This window comes from Trachypithecus francoisi, unplaced genomic scaffold (assembly GCF_009764315.1).
Source record: "Trachypithecus francoisi isolate TF-2019V2 unplaced genomic scaffold, Tfra_2.0 Lachesis_group6, whole genome shotgun sequence".
NCBI lineage: Eukaryota > Metazoa > Chordata > Mammalia > Primates > Cercopithecidae > Trachypithecus > Trachypithecus francoisi.
In genome coordinates, this window is record NW_022681471.1 from 963372 (window position 1) to 986037 (window position 22666).

Below are 22666 nucleotides of genomic sequence, written 5' to 3' on the forward strand. Positions count from 1 at the left end.
AAATTCAGGATTTCACATTGCATTGTCTCCTCTCATCTATGGCAGTTCATCCATTCTTCTATGTCTTTCATAATCTTGACACCTTGAAGAGCACTGATCAGTTATTTTGTATAATGTACCTCAACAGTTTTCCCATTAATGTCCTTTTCCTGTTCCAGGATGCAATCCAGAATATTATGTTGCATTTAGTCATCATATCTTCTTATTTGCTTCCAATCTATGGAAATTTATTAATGTTTCCTTGTGTTTCATGATCTCAATAATTTTAAAGATAAATGGTCAAGCACTTTGTAGAATATCCCCCAATTTGGGTTTGTGTAATGTTTTCTCCTAATTAGACTGGGATTATATATTTTGGGGAAGGATAGCAGAGGTGAAGTGCATTTCTTATCACACAGCATAAGGGGTCCAAGATATGAACATAAACTTACCAGTGATGTTAGTCTTGATTCCTTGGTTAAGGAGATTTCTGCCAGGTTTCTCCACTGTAAGCTACTTGAAGAAGTATTTTATCGATGTAATTGTAGAATCAGATGAAGTTGTAAACGTAATACAGAGAGGTCCTGTGAAACCCTCACTCAATTTTTCCCAATGGATACATCTTATGTAACTATAGTACTATACCAACACCAGGAAATTGACATTGGTGCAAAGTATTTGTGTAATTCTATGCCATTTAATCACATCTGTATTCTTGTAACCACCACTGCAATCCAGAAACAGAACTATTCCATCACTACAAATATCTTCCTTATGCTACCTCTTTATAGTTACAACTCCCCTCACCAGCACCCCTAACCTTTGTACAGCACCAATCAGTTCTCCATCTTTTTAATTTTATCATTTTTGAGAATATTATATAAATGGAATCAATCAGTATATGACTGTAAGGACAATGGCTGTGCTGCAGTCAAGTATAGGCTGAGGTACACATCCTGCACAGTATGACACAGTGGGATTGGAGCACAGGCACACAATCCCATGCATTATATAATCACAGCTATGTAGCCATAACATAGGAAGGTTCATCACCTGGCTCTGAGCTATTATTGTCTGTGAGGTGCATAAATGCAGCACTGACAGTGTGAGGAAACTGCTGAATAAAGCCATGTCCCACCTACCTGGAACCTAACAGTGACCTTTTGAGATTGCCTTTTTTCACTCAGCATAATGCCAATGAGATCCATCCAAGTTGTATATATCAGTAGTTCTTTTTTTTTTTAATCACTGAGTAGTATTCCATGGTATGGATGTACCATAATTGTTTTTAACTATTCACCTATTAACCAAACACCTGGGTTGTTTCTGTTTTTTGATCATTGAAAACAGCTCTGCTATGAACATTCATGTACAGGTTTTTGTATGCATGTATGTTTTCATTTCTCTGAGATACACACCCAGTAATGATTGCTGAATAGTATAGTAGGTATATTATTAGTTTTGTAAGAAACCAATAAGCCATTTTCCAAAGTGGTCATACCATTACCCATAAGCAATGTGGAATGATCCATGCATGGAGCTATAGTGATATCACATTATGGTATTAACTTATATTTCTTTAATGGTTAGTGATGTTGACTGAACTTTTCATGTGCCTATTTGCCATCTGTATATCCTCTTCAGTGAAATGCCTGTTGCTGTTTGTTGCTTATTTTCTAATAGGATTTTTTTATTCTATTGAGTTTTGAGAGTTATTTATATACTTTGTTGGATATGATTTACAAATACTTTCGTCCAGTTTATAGCTTGTATTTTCATATTTAGAAGGATCTTCCATAAAAACTTCCACAGAAAGTTTTTAACTTTGATGAGTTTCAATTTATCAACTACTTTTTCCTTTTATGGATCATGCTTTTGGTGTCAAGTCTAAGAATCTGTTGCCTAGCCTTAGATCTGGAAGATTTTCTCCAGTTTTCTAAAATATGTTTAGTTTTATGTTTTACAAACTTACATGATCCATTTTGAGTAAATGTCTACATAAGGTGTAAGGCTTAAATTGAACTTTGTTTTGCCTATGAATGAATGTCCAGTTGTTCCAACACAGCACCATTTATTGAAAAGTCTATCCTTCCTTCATTGAATCACCTTTGCATCTTTGTTAAAATTCAGTTGGGAATATTTATATGGGTCTGTTTCTGGGTTCTCTATTCTGTTCCATTGATCTATATATTTAACCCATCTGGCAATACTGCACGGTCTTGGTTACCATAGCTATATAGTTAGCCTTAATGTTAGATAGACCGATTCCTCCAACTTTATTACTCTTTTTCAAAATTGTTCTAGCTATTCTAGGACCTGTGTCTTTTCATATAAATTTTGGAATATTACTCTAAGTTCTGACAAGATCGTGGAAATCATCACTCCCATCCTGACAAGAAGAAGCAGACAAACTTAAAATCAATGACTTTTCATGAATCCTTCAGACAAATGAGGTTGTAGGGAAATCTGGAGAGTCAGGAACATCCAGAGAGACATAGCTGCAATTTGCTTGCTTGGACCGAGTCACTGGAGTCATAGACTAGTAGGAGTACCAAAACTGGCAATTTGAACAAATTGCTGGAGGCTGAGTGTAGACTACTATGAGAATGACAAATTGAGGACTGCAGGCATAGGGAAAACCCCAACATTTTGTTGTCTTTACCTTCCAAAAAATCCAACAAGTTCTTATAGTAAAGATCTGAGTAAAATTATCTTGTGGATCTGTCGGCGAGAGCAAAAATCATCATTGTGAAATATGCCCAGAGCTTCCCCTTAACATTGGACAACTTTACAGGGGAAAAGATTTTTCTAGGGTCTTATCTGAGCTGGGGAAGGGCATTGCTCCTACCTACTCCAGTCCCCTCTAGCAAAACTGCAGAAAACCAAAGGAAAAAAACCTTGAAAGACAAGAGAGAGACAGAAAACAACTTATAAAGGAATAAGGAAAAGAATTACATCAGGCTTCTCAAGGAAACATGCAAAAAAGAAGAGAGTAGAGTGAAATATTTAGTCTTGAAAGAAAACAAAAACAAAAACAAAAACACCAACCCACAATTCTATATCCAGTGAAAGCATCCTTCAGAACTGAAAGGGAAGTGAAACAGTTTTCTCAGGAAAACAAAAACAAAAACCGACAGAAATGAAAACCAACTGGCCCTGCAAGAAATGTTAAAAGGAGTTCTTCAGGGGGAAAAAGTTACAGTGATCAGAAACTCAGTCCTACAGAAAAAAAGGATGAGTGTAGACTGTTGGAATATATGAAGGTAAAATAAAATCTTTTATTTATTTTTCTAATTCTTAGCTGATCTAAAAGAACTTTTTTTTTTTTTTTTTTTTTTTGAGACGGAGTTTTGCTCTTGTTGCCCAGCCTGGAATGCGATGGCACGATCTTGGCTCACCGCAACCTCCACCTACCAGGTTCAAGCGATTCTCCTGCCTCAGCCTCCTGAGTAGCTGGGATTACAGGAAAGCGCCACCACACCCAGCTAATTTTGTATTTTCAGTAGAGATGGGGTTTCTCCATGTTGGTCAGGCTGGTCTCAAACTCCCAACTTCAGGTGGTCCGCCCGCCTCGGCATCCCAAAGTGCTGGGATTACAGGCGTGAGCCACCATGCCCGGTCCAAATATAACTGTTTAAAGTAACAATAACAACAATGTATTGGTTGATTATAGCATATGGATAAGTGAAATAAATAGCAATGTCACAGAGGATTGGAGGGAAGATTTGATAATACTCTGTTATGAGGCACCTGCACTGTATGTAAAGTATTATAGTGTTATTTGAAGGTAGACTCATAGTTAGCAATGTATATTTTAAACTGTAGGGCAACCACTAAAAAATTTAAAAGAAGTATAATTGATAGTGTAAGAAAAGAGATAAAATAGAATTCTATAAAATATCAATTAAAAACAAGAAGGCAGACAAGAGTTGGGATATGAAAATGAAAAATACAATAAATAGAAAATAGTTACAAATGTAATCCATACTAATCTAACTATATCAATAATAACTTTAAATTTGAGTGACCTAAAGGCATCAATTAAAACAGAGGGGATAAAAAATCAAACAAGACACAGCTGTATCTTTTCTCCAAGAAATCTACTTTCAATATAAAGACATATGTAAAAATACAGAGATGGAGAAAGATATACCAGTCTAACATAAAAGAAAACTGGAGTATCTATATTAATTTCAGACAAAGCAGAATTAAGAACAAGGAAGATTATCAGGAATAAAGAGGGGCATCATGCAAATTTTAGAACCAGTTTACCTACAAACAAACTTTGTTGAAATTTTGATTAAAATTGCATTAAACCTGTAGATCAATTTGGGACAGATTTGACAACTTCACTGGGTTGCGACTTCCAATCCACACAGTGTTTCTCTCCATTAATTTAAGTCTTCCTGATTTATTTCATCAGCATTTTGTAATTTTTGGCATACATATCCTGTACATGTTTTGTTACATTTTGTTAAGTTTATACCCAAATATTTCATTTTTTTGTAGCAATTGTAAATGGTATTGTATTTTGAATTTTGGTTTTGATGTGTTCACAGTTAGTATTTGAAAATGTAGTTGATTTTGGGGGGCTGACATTGTGTTTTCCAACCTTACTGAACTCAATTATTAATTCTAGAAGTTTTATTGTAGATTCTTTGGGATTTTCCACATACACAATCATGCCATCTGCAAATTGGGAGAGTTTTACTTTTTTTCCAATTCAAGTGCTTATTATTTCTTTTTCTTGCTTTATTATACTGGCTAGAATTTCCAGTACTATACTACATTGAATAAGAGTGATGAGAGCACCTGTTCTTGCCTTGTTTCTGATCTTATTGTATTTTTCACTTTTTCTGATGCAAGCATTTACTGCTATATGTTTCCCTCTCAATATTCCTTTAGCTGTGTCCCACGAATTTTGATATGTTGTCTTTTTATTTTCACTCTGATTAATTCATTTTTTGCTCCATGGATTATTGAGAAGCGTGCTGCTTTGTTTCCAGGTATTTGGATATTTTCCTGGTATCCTTCTATTGATTTCAATCTTCTAAACTTCTTGAAGTTGCTCTAAGGTCTAGTATATAGTTTATCTTGGTATATGTTCCATGGATGCTTGAAAAAAATGTATATTCTGCTGTTGTGAGGTGGAGGTTTTTATAAACACTATATTCTGTTGGCTAATAGTCTTGTTGAGTTCTTTTACATCTTTGCTGACTTTCTAATTGTTCTATAAGTTGTTGAGAGAGGAGTTTGAAGACTCCCACTATAATTGTGAATTTATCTGTTTTCAATTCTATTGAATTTTGCTTCACAGATTTTGTAGCTCTGTTATTTGGCACACACCCATTTAGGATTGCTGTCTTCTTGATTCACTGACCATTTAATCATTATTTAATGACCCTGTCTACCTTAGTAATTTTCTTTGTTCTTACGTCTATTTACCTAATGTTAACACAGCCATTCCCACTTTCCTTTGAATAATACTGGGGTGATATATCTTTTTACTTTCAACTTACTTATATATTAAATAGAAAATATAAATAGTAAATAGTAAAACTACTAAATTTCCCTTTCATGCTTTATTAGAACTGAGTTAGAAAGTCCAGCTCACACTCAATGAAGGGGAATTTATCTCTACCACCTGTAGGGTGGAGTATCAAATAATTTGTGAACACATATTAAAACCACCATAGTAATTAATACAAATTTGGGAGCTAATAGTTTGTAGCTATGTAAATATCTTGTCCTCTGAAATTATTACTGTGGTGTATTCTCTCATTACCTATTTCTCTAAGAAGGTCTAATTCTTTTTAATTGAGAATGGTATTTAGGAAACAAGATGTAGTTTTAGGTAAGCTTAATTCTACTTCAGTGTTGCTGCTTCTAGGCCCTCTCAGTGGACAGAGATCTGAAATACAGTCAGCCTTCAGTATCCACAGAGGACTGGTTCCAGAACTCCCTGTGGAGACCAAAATCCATGTTGGATACCATGAATGCCCAAGTTCCTTATATTAATGGTATAGTATTTGCATATAAATTACACACATCCCCTTGTATACTTTAAATCCTCTCTAGATTACTTATAATAGCGAATATAATGTAAATCCCATGTCAGTAGTTGTTAGACCATATTGTTTTTCCTTTGTATGTTTTATTGTTATATTGTTATTTTTTTTATTGCTTTTCCCCCCAAATACTTTAATCCACAGTTGCTTGAACTCACGAATACAGAATCTACGGATATGGAGGGACAACTATATACATATACATATACACATAGATATATATCCAAGAATACATCTGCTGAATATTTGTGTCCCTCCAAAAGTTATATGCTGAAATCTTATTCCTAATGTGTTGGTATTAAGAGGTGGGTCCTTTTGGGAAGTGATTAAGTGATAAGGGCAGAAACCTAATGAATGCGATTAGTGGCCTTATAAAAGAGGTCTAAAGGAGCTTCTTTAGCTCCTTACCCCTTCCACCATGTAAGGACACAGCAAGAAGGTACCATCTATGAAGCAAAGAACCCTCACCAGACACAGAATCTGCTGGCCCTTTGATCATGGACCTCCCAGACTCTAGAACTGTGAGCAATATATTTCTATTGTTTATAAATTACCCAGTCTAAGGTACTCTGTTATAGTCGCCTGAACAGACTGTGACAACATGGTATCAACATTCATTTCTGTATCTACTTATCTTTACAGATAGACAGATAGACAGACATATTTACTGGTTTTTCATATGGATCTCTCTGACGCTAATCTAGTACCACAGGGTTTAATTCTAGCTTTCGCTCTTTGCTTATTTCTACTTTCTTTCTACAACAGAGTCTCTGGAATGCCTTAAAAATGCAGATGCCTAGAGCCCTATCCAATGCCAATTAATTTGGATACATCCATATATTTTAAATATAACCCCAGACAAGACTGGATATGTAATTTGTGGGGCCCAGTGCAAAATGAAAATGTGGCATGCCTTGTTCAAAAAAACAGAGAAAAAGTGCCTTTAAAGGTACTAAAATATAACGATGTTTTCCTTTCTTCTATGGTTTCTCATTCAACCTGCCATGGTGTTTCCTCTTTGCTATTCAATGTCATTCTAAGTAAAGAAAAACTAAAATTTTAAATCATTAATAGATATTTTACTGTTCATCTTTATATTGTACGACACAGTGATATCTTAAATTAAAATATCAGAGCATTTAACTCCTATGCAGAATCACCAAAATTGTACAATTTGTATTTCATACTTCATCTCTGGAAGGTGCCTTGAGCTGGCTGGAAGAGACTAATGCAAGTCAGATTCAGGAAGGTTGGAAGGAGAAAGAGAGGGTCTCTCCAGACATGAAGCAGGCCCAAAGGACATTCTCTTGGGCACGGGGATATTCATGGGCTGAGGGTAGACCCTTGAAGGCACCCAGGAGCCCCACCCAGTGACTTGTGTCTTGTGTGTGTGATTGGGCCTGACAACTATTGGGTCCTCCCTTCCACCACTCACCAGACTGACATGCTGTGCCTTATCAGAAGGCAAGGAAATTGAGCTTTAGCATCTCTCTTCCCATGGGCCCACCATCCCATCCCACAGAAGACAGGCGACTCCCAAGGATACTACAACCTCTTTACTAGGGTACACTTAGGTACCTAAATCAGGGATGGACAAGAGGCTTGTTGCCACTGTGTTTCCCACTGAATGTACCTGGTGCTGTGAGACAGGAGCAGAGATGATCGATGTCATGCCCTACTTAGAGGGGCTGCAGGGTGCATGCATCTGATCCTGACTCTCCCAACATCCAGGCTCCTGCTGGGGATGGATGAACAAGTATGAGAAAGGGGGGCCCAGGTAAGGCCAAGGGCACCAGAAATCAAGGGAGTGGTGGCCAAAATCTCATCCTGCAGATGTGGGCAGTTGGTAGGAGGTAGACCCATATGTGAATCAAGATTTCAAGCCCCCAGTACATGCTTCATTGTCTCATTATACTTCACTTACAAAACACAGGTTCGAAGATAAAAATTACTAAGTTTCAAATGGAAACCACAGAGCATTAATTTCCCAGCATGGCCCTCCCTTCTGAGCAAGGGGTCCTGTGTAAATGCACTGGTCACATGTCTATTAAGCTGGTTCTGATCTCTGGAGATCCTAATGTGCAATCATGGTTGAGAATACTGAGCTACATACTATAAAAATAGGTGGTCAGGTTGGTTTTGCTCAAACTCTCAGGCTACCAGAGCTTCCACAGAAAATAATGGATGGAGATACTGACCTAACAGTTGCTGAGAGGAGATATTGCCTAAGGCAGTGGCATTATAGTGATCACAGTAAGTAAGCAGAAAGGTCAAGCCCTCAGTTTTGAAGAAAATCTCTAATTATCTCTCCCTCTCAGAGCCCCACGGTCCTATCTCAGTGCCTGCCGGTTGCAGGTTGGCCTGCCCTGCCCAATGTGAGGGATTTTAAGACACAAGTTACACACATCTAATCAAATTGCAGGTGCCAGATAAGCCACCGAGGCCACCTTTCCCAGACTCTTCTCCTCTCACTATTTTACCTACCAGCAGGCCAAGAAAGTACCTCAGGCTGCTCCAGGCAGTCACTTGGGTCCTGGGTTCAGTGTTCATCAGCTAAATTCCAGAACTAGAATACAGAAACCCTCTCACCTTTGGCCCCCAGCATGATCAAGCTCCTCAAGGGCCTTCTTTCTTTGTTATTCAATCTTGATTCTTTTTAGAACCTTTTAGCCTGTGTCAACTGCTTGGCACATAGCAGGCACTCACTCAATGGTTGCAGCCTGATGGATTGGCTCACTTTTGGCTTGCTCATGGAACAGTTCTTACATTCTCTCCCCTAGCTTCCATTGCCTTCTTTGGCTCCTCATTCAGGCAGAATGCCTTCCACTTCTCAGCATTCTCTCTCTGACCTTTCCCTAGTACCCAAATGTACCTTTATGATACCAGTATAACTGCATTTACATTACAGGGCAAAGAGAAGTAAAATGAGTATATATCTGGAGATTTATCACAGGCCCTTTCTGACACCACAATCAAGTGGGGTTTATCACAAGATTGTAAGGTTGCTTCAATAATAGAATAATTCAATTGATATAACTGATCATACTAACAGTGTAAAAAAGTCACGTAATTGTAGCAGTTGATATAGAAAAAGCACTTGACAAAAGCCAACATCCATTAATTATTAAAAATAAATCTCAGCAAACTAGAAATAGAAGTAAACTTTCTCAACTTTAAAGAACGTCTCCAAAAAACCTACAGATAACATCATACTTAATGGCGAAAATCTAAATGTTTTCTCCTGAAGGCTGGTAACAATGTAAGACATCCACTCTTACCACGTATTCCATATCATTATGGAAGTCTTAGCCAACGCAGCAAGGCAAAAATCAATCAATAAAAGGCACACATATCAGAAAAAAAGAAAGAAAACTCTGTTTGTAAACAGCATGACTATCTACATAGAAAATCTCAAGAAATCTACATAAAAACTCCTAAAAATAAGTGAATATTATCAAGGTGATGGAAAACAAGTCAACACACAAAAATCAAGCATATTTCTATATATTAGCAAAGCACCACTGAAAACCAAAATTTAAATGTGTGTGTGTGTGTGTGTGTGTGTGTGTGTGTGTGTATATATAATTTATAATAGCTCAAAACAAATTTAAATACTTAGGTATAAGTATAACAAAATATGTACAGATTCTTCATCCTGAGAACCACAAAACCCTGATGGAAGAAATCAAAGAAGATTTAAATAGAGTTATACCATGTTTATGGACTGAAAGAAACAGCATAATTTAATGCAATTCCAATCAATATCCCATAGAACTTTTTGTATTTACAGATAAGTGGAATGTCAAATTTATATAAAAAGCAAAGGAACTAAAAGAGCTAAAACAATTTTTAAAAAACAGAATAAAACTGTAGAAATAACACTATTTGATTTTAAGACTTACTGTATATACACAGTAATCAAGACGGTGTGGTATTGTCAAAGGGAAGGACACATAGATCAATAAAACAGAAAACAGAGTATAAAAATGGCTCACATAAATATGGCCAACTCATTGTTGACAAAAATGCAAAAGCATTTCAATGGAGAAATATGTTTTTTCAACAAATGGTACTGAAATCATTGTATAACAGTATGAAAAAAATAACATCAACCTAATCTTACACCTTATACAAAAATTTACTCAAGGTGGATTATAGATCTAAACATATAACATAAAACAATAAAATGTTTAGAAAAAAATAGGAGAAAATTTTCCTGACCTTGAGTTACTTGAAGAGTACTTGGATATGACATTAAAAGCATGATCCATAAAAACAGAAGTTGATAAATTGGACTTTATCCAAATTAAAAAAATTTTGTTCAGTGAAATACACTGTTAAGAGAATGAAAAGACTAGCTACAGACTAGAAGAAAATATTTTCAAATCACATATCTTACAAAGGTCTTTTATCTAGAATATAATAAAAAACTCTCAAAACTCAATAGTAAGAAAAAAGTTCAGTTAGAAAATGGGGAAAATACATCAAGAGACATTTCAACAAAGATGTGCAGATAGCAAATAAGCACATGATATTTTCAACATTGTCAACTATTAGAAAAATGGAAATTAAATCTGTGATGAGATAGCACTGCATAGTTGCATAGTTGCAAAAGAGACCTCATGGCCTTCAAAGCCTAAAATATTTACTTTCTAGGGCTTTACAGAAGCACTAAAATATGCACTTATCCACAGTGTTCTCAACACATCTGGTGGGCTACAAACAAACGCTGAGTCTACATTTCATGTATGGCTGTCAGGTCTGATCAGAACTCTTACCAGTATTGGACAGTATAGGAAGTGCACAGCATTAGAGCCCAGGGTTTGCCCTCAGCTAAAACACAATCTTCTACCCGCCCCCGCCACTTGTTACTATGTAAACACCTCTTTACCCTTTAGGACTTAGCCCAAGCACCACCTCTTCCTGAAGTCTTCTCTGACCACTCATTCCCACTCCAGGCTGGGAAAGGAACCTTCTCTTTATTCCCATGATACCCTCTGCATGCTTTTGTCACTTTGAAATAGTATTTGCTATGGTCTGAATGTTTGTGTCACTCCCAAATTCATGTTGATACCTAATCCCCAAAGCAATAATATTAAGAGATGGGACTTTTAGGAGGTGATTAGGTCATGAGGGTGGATCCTCATGAATGGGATTAGTGCTCTTATAAAAGAGTGCTCAGAGAGTTTATTAGCCTCTTGCCCTTTTCACCATGTGAATATGCAGCAAGAAGGGACCATCTATGAAGGAGAGAGCCTTCACTAGACAACTGAACTTGTTGGCACCTTAGTTTCTGGACTTTCAAGCCTCAAGAACTGTTAGTGAAAAATTTACGTTATTTATAAATTTTCCAGTCTAAGGTATGTTGTTATAGCAGCCCAAATGGATTAAGAGTGTCTTATAACTGTTTGCTTGTTCCTCTCTCCAAGAGTATAAGCTCTTTAAGGAAAGGAAAAGTATCAATCTTTCTATCATCACTACTCAGCAATGGTGACAGAAATATAGTGATGGGTATATTTCATAAGTGCTTTTTGAATGAATGGACAGATGGTTGGATGAATGGATAGACGAGAGAGAGAGAGAGAGAGAGAGAGAAACTGAGAGAGAGCGGGTAAGTCCATTTCCTAAAGTCACACAAGTTTTAGCCAAATTAGGACATCCCTTAACAGCAATCTCATCATCTCTCTACTATGGGATTATTTGATATACTCTCTCACCCAAGCCACGTGTATGTGTGTGTGTGTGGTGTGTGTGTGTGTGTGTGTGTGTGTGTACACGTGTGAACCTACTTTTGTATGATGCTGTGACAAAAGAGGACTTATTTTATCAGCTGCAACCCACAAAAGGAGACACCAAAGCCAGAGCCCAATTATCCTCATTTGATTCAGACCCTCACTGTGATTGTACATGGTAGCCCCATTGTTAGGGTTGCATACTAACCCTGGATTATTACCTCTTAGCACTCACAAGATCATTCAAATTCCACTTGCCCTCACTGAACATATACTCTATGCCAAACTGAGCGTTGCATACTTTCACATCAAATGCCTCACTGAATCCTATACCAACCCTTGGAGGTAGGTAGTGATCATTACTTCCATTTTAGAATGAGAAAACTGAGGCATGAGTGCTAAACAGAGAACAGATACTCAGCTCAATGGGAAACTAGATAGTAAGGCACTTAAATCTTAATCCCAGATTATGCCATTTTGATTTCCCATTATGAAGCCATGTTATGAGTCAGGGAGTTATTAAAGGTTTAATTAAAGGTTTTTGGAAAGAAAAGTTTTCACTGCAATAAGTAGCACTCTAGGTAGGGGAAACCTGGTCATCTGAGTTGATCCTGAATTAGGGGCATTTGCCCAAGTCATTGGCTTCCATGCCTGCAAGGTATAAAAGGAGAGATATCACCTGATTAAAGGAAAGACTCTCTGGTTGACCAAGGGCCTACGTGTTCTAGCGTATGGATGGGGGAGCTCATGGTGTCTTTGTCTGCAGGAGAAGAGATATTCTCAAGAGTTTCTTTCAAATTAAGAGATAAAAAGTGGAAGTAAAACAGAGAAGTGAAGGAAAGAAAAAACACCATAAAATGCCATTTCTTCTGCCTTAGCAAGATTAGTTCAACACAGTATGTCTCTCCTCTTGCTTCCTTCCTAATTTCACTCCTTAGATCACATATAAAGTATTTAGCTTTATGACTTTTATTAAGACATAATCATTAGTGTAAATCACAAGGTCAAAAAGCCATACACCTTTAGGGAAATCCAACTTGATGTGGTGATCAGTAATTTGTGTATTCAGGATCATCAACCCTACTGCACCTTTTAAACATCTATCAAAACTAGTGCTGATGAATGGAAATACTGCCTTCAATTTTAAGAAATCTTATGGCATAAATAATCCAAGCTCAGATAGCATTCTAGTGACAAGATAGGCCAAACCAAAATGGACTACACAAGTGTAAAGGCCTTGTGTTAAGAAGAGTTGAACCATATCTCACTCAGTGTAAAGGTTTTCATTTGAAGTAGATTTAATGTGGTCCATTCCAAACAGGCCCTTTGCAATTCACTGGGAGCTTTAAGAAAGGTGGGAAACTTTAAAGGCACACTTTATTCAAAAATTCTTTGTTGGACACCTGCATACAAGAATGACAATCATTGGCAAGAATAAAGGTTTTATCTCATTTCCACAGTACATTTTATTTAATATGCCTCCAATCAGCAGTGCTCTACCTCTGGAATTCCAAGCTCAACTTGTATCTAAGCACTGTCAAATGAAAAGGAGATAATAAAATTACTAGTGTGTTGCAAGGTGATTAAATTTACATAATGACTCTGGATTTGATTAAATGCCAGATCCCCCTCTAAAAAAATTACCTGTAGAGGCATTAAATCTTCCAGCCACACACACTTCACTGCGTTTACGCTTTATCCACAGAAGCTCCCGTTTATCTTAGCAGAGATTACTGCCATCCCACCACAGGAACACAGCATGCAGGTAATGCCTGGAAGCTTATTTAGAAGAGTGGCAGGGGCTCATGCACTGATTTGCAGAATAAATATCAGAAAAACGTGAGAGAGACAATCATTGTGTTCATCCAGAGAACAGACTGTACTAAAGACTCAGATGCAGACTTTTTCTACTCTACCAAAATGGAATGGCTTCTTAAATGCCATCCAAACACGTTCTCCTGAAACTCAAGGCTTCCCCACTACTAACAAATTCTAAGGAGCTTACCATGAGCTGGCCTTTCCAGGAGCACACTGGTGAGAATTGAGGCTATGGTGTGTCAGATTTGGAATCCATTCCTGTCAAGCTGGTAGGTAACTAATGCATGTTCTCTCATCCTAAATATCATCTCAAAATAGGATTGCATAGTGGAATATTTCCCTATTGCTTGTTTGCTGCATGGCCCTGGATGGCAGTCTTTGGAATAAAAACATTTACACAAACAAGTAAAAAACCTATGCATTATAACGATGACACACAGCCAAGCAAATAGCACCATGATACGGCTTCCAGAATACCCATCATGCCTATTGAAAAAAATTACACAACAAAAGAGCTCTGAAATATGATTTGCTTCTAGAACATACCACTGCAAATGGTTGGTACCAGCTAAGAGAGAAAAAGAAGTCTTACCACTTTCCAATAAAACATCAAGAATAGGGACTGTAGCATCAGCATGTTGTTGACTGGGTCCAGACTGCTTTAGTCAGATAAAAGCAATTACTTCTCTTCTATGACTGATGTAAACTGGTCACTCCACATATCCCTAGCTTCAATAACAGGCAGAGTCTTGGCTGGACAACTACCGAAACCTAAACTCCACTAAAGCTCTTGCTGTTGTTCAGTGTTCTGTTATCCAACCCTTTCAAAGCATCACACTGTTTGCTATTAAATATGCACCAATCTCTTGCCAGTCTTCTGTAGAGATTTATTTTATTTTACTTATTTTCTATGCAACAAAAGCCACATTCAAAATCTTCTGTAAAGATTTAGAGGTAGCTATGGTCCACCCATGGCCTACCTACAGTACACCTGTACTGCATTCAGTGAAGGTAAGACTCAAGTCTCAGGTCAGCATTCTCAGTAAATTGTAGAGTTAACCACAACTGTAGCAGGCAGGTTGCCTCAGCAACCTGTAACAATACTTTAGCATATGTCTGACCAAGAGTACTTATGAAATAAGCTATAAAAAGTACCATTATTGGCCGGGCGCGGTGGCTCAAACCTGTAATCCCAGCACTTTGGGAGGCCGAGACGGGCGGATCACAAGGTCAGGAGATTGAGACCATCCTGGCTAACGTGGTGAAACTCCGTCTTTACTAAAAAAATACAAAAAAAAAAAAAAACTAGCCGGGCAAGGTGGCGGGCGCCTGTAGTCCCAGCTACTCGGGAGGCTGAGGCAGGAGAATGGCGTAAACCCGGGAGGCAGAGCTTGCAGTAAGCTGAGATCCGGCCACTGCACTCCAGCCTGGGCGACAGAGCAAGACTCCGTGTCAAACAAACAAACAAAAAGTGCCATTATTGGGCTATTTTTCATGTGGGTAACAATTTGTATATAAAAAGACCAAATTTTCAGTTGCCAGCACCAAGTAAGGACTACATACTAGTGGATTAAGACTTCTAGGCATCTTTTACAGCACTTAAGAATATGTGTGAGTACAATAAATAAACAGTTTGAGAGGACACAGGATGTCTTTTAGTATTTCAATTTTTTTATTATTTGTTAATTTTTGTAATAATCATTTGGAAGGTTAAAACTGAAATTTGTTTCCCTGAAAAAATGTTTTTATCACATTGGTTATTATGGAAGAGTTATTGTGAGTCATGAAACTGCCGTGTTCCATTTTTCTTTAAAAAAAAAAAAAAGTCCCCAGGGAACTCAGGGAATTAAACTCATAAATTTAATTTCAATATCTGGTAAGCTGTGAGGACAATTATTAAGGCAGTCATTTATGAGTATCTAGGGGAAACCCAAGTGATAAACAGTAGTCAATACAGATTCTTCAAACACAAATCATGCCAAACAAAGCTAATTCCTGTTCATGATAGAATGACAAGCTGAATGGTAAAAGAGGATGGAGCAAAGTTAACATATCTTGGAGAGAGAAGCATCTGATATAATTTAACCTGACATTCTTATAGGAATGTCAGAGAAAGACCATAAATAGAGCTGGTAAAGAGAAACCTGATGGCATAGCTAGACTGGTTTGGTGTAAGCTCAATGGAACATATTACAGAGTAGGATAAATTTCAGATGCAATACCACCCAGATCATGCATAACCACTCTTAGGTTATATCAACACAGACTGTAATCATAGTCAATGATTACATAGTGTATGTAGTTACATACACTATTGGGGAGAGAAATGAATAAAATACATTATTAATATATCAGAGATGTTTAAATCAACTTATGTGTCACATTTTTAAAAGTCAAGTATTTCTCACAGAGAATCTTCACCAAATGAGTACAAATGTAACTAGAAGGAATTTGTCTGTAAAAGGGGCTACTGAGAAAGAACCAAGTGCTATGATGACAGGAAACAGACTCCTTTGTGATTCTGAGGGGTGGGTATTCAAGAGTCCCCTTAATCTACAGAGCAAGTCCACACTCTTAGTCTAGTATTCAAAGCTCTTCATAAACTGGGTCGGACTTACCTCTCCAGTTGTATGCCATCCTGCTCTCCACCTTACCAGACTAATTGCCATGCATTCCCTGGGATTGCACACCTGCAGAATGTGTGGTTCTTCAACCTAAACTACCTTTCACCTCAATGTCTTCCTATAATAATCTCATCACCCCAAGACAAAGCTCAAAACCACCTTCTTTCAAACAACATACTTCCAGATACTCTAATTCGAAATAATATTTTACTCCTCCAATATTCCCGTAACACCTTGTTTAAACTTCTGTATAGACCTTTATTATTGCCTTCTTTGTATGAGAATTAACAGTGCACATGTCAATTTCCCATTACAGTGTGAACTCCTGGAGAGTGAGAGCCATGTCTTATTCATTCTTTATCTTATTCACAGCAGGCATTTGACAAATATTCATTGAACTGGATTGGATTGGAACTGGAATAAACACACCATCTAGACATTCGTTATTGGGAATGCCCCCACAATTCCAGGGCAACTGCGATTGGTTTGGCCTTTCCCTTTCCAGATTTTCAGGCTTATTTTCCAGTGCTAGAAATAAACTAAAAATAATAAAACTAAAAACATAAAAACAAACCCCTTTGTAACCATTAAATTTCTATCAGACAGTGAATAAAGGACAGTTATCTAACATCTGAAATGCCCTTCCTTTTGGATACTGAGGAACTAGTTAGAGATACAGACTTGCAACCCCTACTTTGACCCAAAACACCAAGACACAAGAGGGAATGGTCTTTTATTTTATTTTCCTGATCAGAGTTCTGTAGTTTCCTTATCAACGTTACTCACCCTGGGTGTTGCCTCTTTGAATTCAGATTTGTGTGAATGAGGTTTTCTAAGAGAAACCTAGGTAACTAAGAGACGGTTTCTATCTCTGCCTTCTTCTGGTGGACTCCAATCCTGGCTCTCCAGCTGCCTTGCCTTTGTGTTTTAGGGATTCAGAATCAGGATGCGATCATGGCCCAATCACAGAACTGAACATTTCTAAGTTCCTCAGTGTTGCCCAAGGCCAGAGTGGACACATGGTGTTCAGGAAGGAAAACCAATCAAGTTAATTTTCATCTCCATGGAACATTTGCAAGCCGCCAGAATTCTTCAAGTGTCAGAATGCATAACTGGGTAGTGCCCTCGATATAGAGAAAAAGTAAAAGAAACTGAAGACAGCAAATGAACACTGAATTTATACATTCAAAATCAAATTCAGTGCCCTCTACATAAAACTTATCAAAACCTCAGGGTTTTCCTAAAGTTACATTTCAACCATGTAGCCTTTTTTTTTTTTTTTTTTTTTTTTGTTGAGACGGAGTCTCGCTCTGTCGCCCAGGCTGGAGTGCAGTGGCCAGATCTCAGCTCACTGCAAGCTCCGCCTCCCGGGTTTACGCCATTCTCTCGCCTCAGCCTCCCGAGTAGCTGGGACTACAGGCGCCCGCCATCTCGCCCAGCTAATTTTTTGTATTTTTTTAGTAGAGACGGGGTTTCACCGTGTTAGCCAGGATGGTCTCGATCTCCTGACCTCGTGATCCGCCCATCTCGGCCTCCCAAAGTGCTGGGATTACAGGCTTGAGCCACCGCGCTCGGCCTCAACCACGTAGCCTTTAAGGGAGTCAGCAAGACTGAATGTGCTGACATGGAAAGGATGGAAAGGTACACATGTGACATGGTTTCAATGTGTGTCCTCTCCAAATCTCATGTTGAAATGTGATTCCTAATGTTGGAGGTGGGACCTGGTGAGAGGTGACTGGTCAGCCCCTTTAGCTGCTTAGCATCATCACCTTGGTGATAAGTGAGTTCTCACTTTGAGTGCACATGAGATCTGTTTTTTTAAGAGTCTGGGACCTCCTCCATCTCTCTCCTGTTCTCTCTCTCACCATATGATGTGCCTGCTCCACCTTAGCTTTCCACCATTATTGTAAGCTTTCTGAGGGCTTCACCAGAAGCAGATGCCAGCACCAAACTTCCTGTACAACCTGTAGAGCCATGAGCCAAGTAAACCTCTTTTCTTTACAAATTACCCAGCTTCAGGTATTTCTTTATAGCAAAGCAAATGGCCTTCCATGTTGTAATATGGAAATGGATGTACAAAACTGTGTTTGCCATGCTCCAGTCTGTGTTTTCTAAGAAAGCATATATAAGTAAATGTGTGTGTTATCTATGTATACATATATGTATGAATGTATACATTACATACACACTTATATACATATAGAAAATTTTTACAAGGATATGTAAGAAATTGTTGTTGATGTTATACAAAGGAGTGAAATGAGGGGCTTGATGTGGAAGAGGATCTTCTTTTCATTTTATACCCTTTTGTACTGTGCATTTTTACCATAAGTATGTATTATTTTTATAATTTAAAAAGGGACAACAACTCAGAAATAACTCTAAAAACTCAGTACATTGTACAGTACTTTGCATGAAGTAGGTCGCAGTAAATACTTGACTGAATGGATGAAAGTCACTCAATCACCGCATCAGTTGGTATATGGGATGGCGGAAAAGCATATACAAAGAAGAGAAAAGAAATAAAAGGGGAGAATAGCAAGAAGCAACCTGGAGCAGTTTTCATTCCCTCCAAAGATAAAAACAAAAAAAAAAAAAATGGAAGGAAAGTCACCAAAGGAAAAAGCTGACAAGTATCTTCCCCACCCCAGTGGCGCCTGCTGTCAAAAATGGCAATGTGCTTTGCAAATACTGTCAGCAGATCTGTGAGAGCATGTAAACAGAAGGCTCTTTAAAGAGTTAATCAAAGCTGTGCTGCACTCCAAACAGGGAAGGAGCAGAGAGGAGGTTAATGTCCTCCTCCTGGCCATGAAAGATGCTTTGCCATGAGGATGCGTCTCAGTGAGGAGCCCAGGGACTACATGCAAAGTGCAGTAAAACACTCCACATCGGCAATAATAGATGCCATTTGCAGAACACTGCTTTCCCAAATATGAAAGTTTGTAACGAAATGCTTTTCCACAAAGAGTGGTAGAAATTATGGGTACAAAACCCTACTAGGTTATCCACTGTCTTTTAGATTGGATTTAATTCCATATAAATCCTCATATGGATTTAACACTACATAAATCCTAATGCTTTCAATGATGTATAAGGGGGATTTACACTAATAAATCCTAAATAGAAAACACAGGCACAAAGCAACAATAGTAAATGCAAAGGAAAGAGAGTCACCTTCACTGATTCATCTTGATACACACCAAGGTAACTATGAACTGCCAGCATGTTTTAAAATTTAGGTTTTTTTTTTTAAGAAATTACAACTTCATTGAAAGTTTAATGGATGAAGCTATCAAAGTCAAGTTAAAACAAACAAGCACAGATGCCATTTTCATTGATCAATTCAATTTAGTATGCTCATGGGACAGAACCAAATTCCTGAACAAATACAGAAGAGAAATAAGGAAGCCTGGTCCCACAGCAAGCACAGTGTACCTTTATTTTAACAAGGGCAAACCTGGCCTTTGGTCAAGGTGGTCAGACTGACTGCAGTGGCCTTGTTCCCACTAGAGAAGTCCACCAGAGAGCAGATTTACTCATCAATGAAAACCATATAGATCATTTTCAGTTTTGTAATTTAGTAGTTAGGGGCCCTTACAAATATGTTATGTTATTTCACTTTATTTTTTAAACCTTTCTATTTTCTCTCCATTCTATCCAGCTATGAAAAATAGGACACTTCCAAACTTTGGAACAATTACTCACCAAATGGCCCACAGAAAAAGCATAATGGGAATCCAGACTTCTCTTCTAGCAAACAACCTTCATCTCTTTCCTTCTCCTTTCTTCTCTACCTTACTTATTGTCAGGAGATGTGAGTGTGAGGGCTGGCTGTGCCACCAACTTGCTGTGTGGCCTATAAAGGTGGCGTCTCTTCTCTCAGGTTCACTCTCCCTTTGTGTACAATGAAGAGGTGGACTAAATGAATGCTAACTTTCAATGGCATTGACTCCATTAATATAAAAAGTCCTTCTTGATCCCAGTATTAACCTGACAGAACTGGAGGCCTTTTCTAGTCAGATCCCCATTCCCTGATGGAGGATACCCAGCTTTTGGTGCTCCCTTCAGGAGAGTAAAGTTTCTCTGACACGAAGATGAGAGACTTCCACTCAGGCTCTGGATTAGCATCTCAGAAATCTGAGTCAATAGAAATTGTGCCAACCAACCTCTATGGCACAATATATGCTCACTTAGTAGACATAGTAATAATTAATTATTATTACTCAAATATTACTTAATATTTTATGACTATTTGGGTGAAAGAACTCATAATGACAGCTCACTCAAGGCTCTCCATAATCCTGCAACTGTCTCTGCTCAAAGCCACACTGCTATCTTCTTTTTTTTTTTTTTTTTTTTTTTTGAGACGGAGTCTCGCTCTGTCGCCCAGGCTGGAGTGCAGTGGCCGGATCTCAGCTCACGGCAAGCTCCGCCTCCCGGGTTCACGCTATTCTCCTGCCTCAGCCTCCGGAGTAGCTGGGACTACAGGCGCCCACCACCTCGCCCGGCTAGTTTTTTTGTATTTTTTAGTAGAGACGGGGTTTCACCGTGTTAGCCAGGATGGTCTCGATCTCCTGACCTTGTGATCCGCCCGTCTCGGCCTCCCAAAGTGCTGGGATTACAGGCTTGAGCCACCGCGCCCGGCCATCTTCATGATATCTGTTTCAGTCATAGTTATCCAGACAGAACAAATAGGAGATACACACACAAACTCACACACATGCACATGCTCATACATGTGCATACACACACATAAACACACACACACATTATCTTAGTTCATTTTGTGCTGTTCTAACAGAATACCATAGACTGGGTAATTTATAAACAACAGAAATATGTTTTCCACAGTTCTGGAAGCTGGAAGTCCATGATCATGGTACCAGCTGATTTGGCATCGAGTCAAAGCTGTCTCCACTTCCAAGATGGCTTCTTGAATGCTACATCCTCCAGAGGGATAAACACTATTCCTCACATGGCAGAAGAGCAAGAGCTGAGAGGGAGAGAGCAAAAGGGGGCCAAACTTGCCCTTTTTTAACAGCATTAATCCACTCATGAGGGCAGAGCCCTGTCGATCCAATCACCTCTCAAAGGCCCCACTTGCTAAATATTGTCACGATGGCAATCATATTTCAACATGAGTTTTGAAGGGGACAAACAACATTCAAAAAATGTGTGCGCGTGTGTGTGTGCGTGTGTGTCTGTGTATGGAGAGAGAGAGAGAGGGAGAGATTTTAAGAACTGGTTCAGATAATTGTGGGAGACGGTAAGTCTGCACATGCAAACAGGCTAGAAACCCAGGTAAGAAGTGATGTTACAGTCTGGAATCCAAAATTTGCATGGCCGGTCAAGCAGCCTAGAAACTCAGGCAGGTTTCCATGTTATGGTCTTGAGGCCAATGTTTTCTTCTTTGGGAAACCATTTTTTTTTTTTTTTTTCTAATCTCAAGGCTTTCAATGAATTGGATGAGGCCCACTCACATTATGGAGGGTAATGCTTTACTCAAAGTTTACTGATTTAAATGTTAATCTCATCTTTAAAAATCCCTAAACAGCAATATCTAGACTAGTATTTGACCAAACAACTGGGCACCATAAGCTAGTCAAGTTGACACATAAAATTCACCATTATTAGTGTCCAAATATGGTCTGCCTTTGCTGCTCATCTAGGCCATTTACTCTTCTCCTTTGAACTGGGTTTACCTTGGACTAGTTGATACTGGCTTTGTACCCTTTGCCTGGTCCCTAAATCCTGTCATATCTTATAAGAATAGTCCCACACATTCTGTCTGCTCTTCTTCTACCCTTTAACTGCTTCCAGAATAACTTGGGTCTAAACTACCAGACAAGCAACAGCAGGCACCAAACAAAAAGAAGCCAGTAGCCCCTGTACTCTAGCTCAGGAAATTCCTCTCCACTCAGGAAATTCCTCTCCTTCAAACTTCCTCATGTATTAGCTCTGCTGGCCCCAAAGTACTTGGCTTTCTGTACTGTCATGCTGGTCTCATCTAGCTCCATGTCAAGCTGTTTGCCTTCACTCTGACCTCAGGATGTTGATCCAAATCTTCCCTGTCCACCAATACTGGGAAAGAAGTCCCATGTCTGTAAACTCCATCCATCTGGGAAGGAAGACTAGATAACCTGCATGATGCATTACAGTTCTTAAAACACTTTCACATCCACTACCCACTAACTGGTATTCCTTGGCATTGCCTGAAAGCTTATAAAGATATCATCCACAAAGCCTTACTTGACATATGAGAAAATTGAGGTTCAAAAAGTGTAAGTCCTCAACACAAGGACATGTAGCTAGCCAATACACGCAACCCTGCTATGAAGCTGAGGCTCTGGGTCATTTCATTAAACCAGAAGCGCCTTGGCAAGGAGTTGAATACTACTAGACTAAGTACTACTACCAATGCCACCTTAGATTCACATGTAACTCA

The 22666-nt window shown here is 38.4% G+C and overlaps 1 pseudogene across 1 annotated transcript in view; it reads right to left on the reverse strand.

Annotated features, from left to right (window-relative positions):
• Nucleotides 1-13055: 13055 nt before the first annotated feature.
• Nucleotides 13056-22666, reverse strand: part of LOC117078561 — a 75145-nt pseudogene continuing 65534 nt past the window's right edge. Inside the window, exons 7-8 of the transcript XR_004435018.1 lie at nt 13424-13589; nt 13056-13313 (exon numbers count right to left, since the gene is read on the reverse strand). The product of XR_004435018.1 is annotated as an uncharacterized LOC117078561 (transcript). The remainder of the gene's footprint in view (nt 13314-13423; nt 13590-22666) is intronic.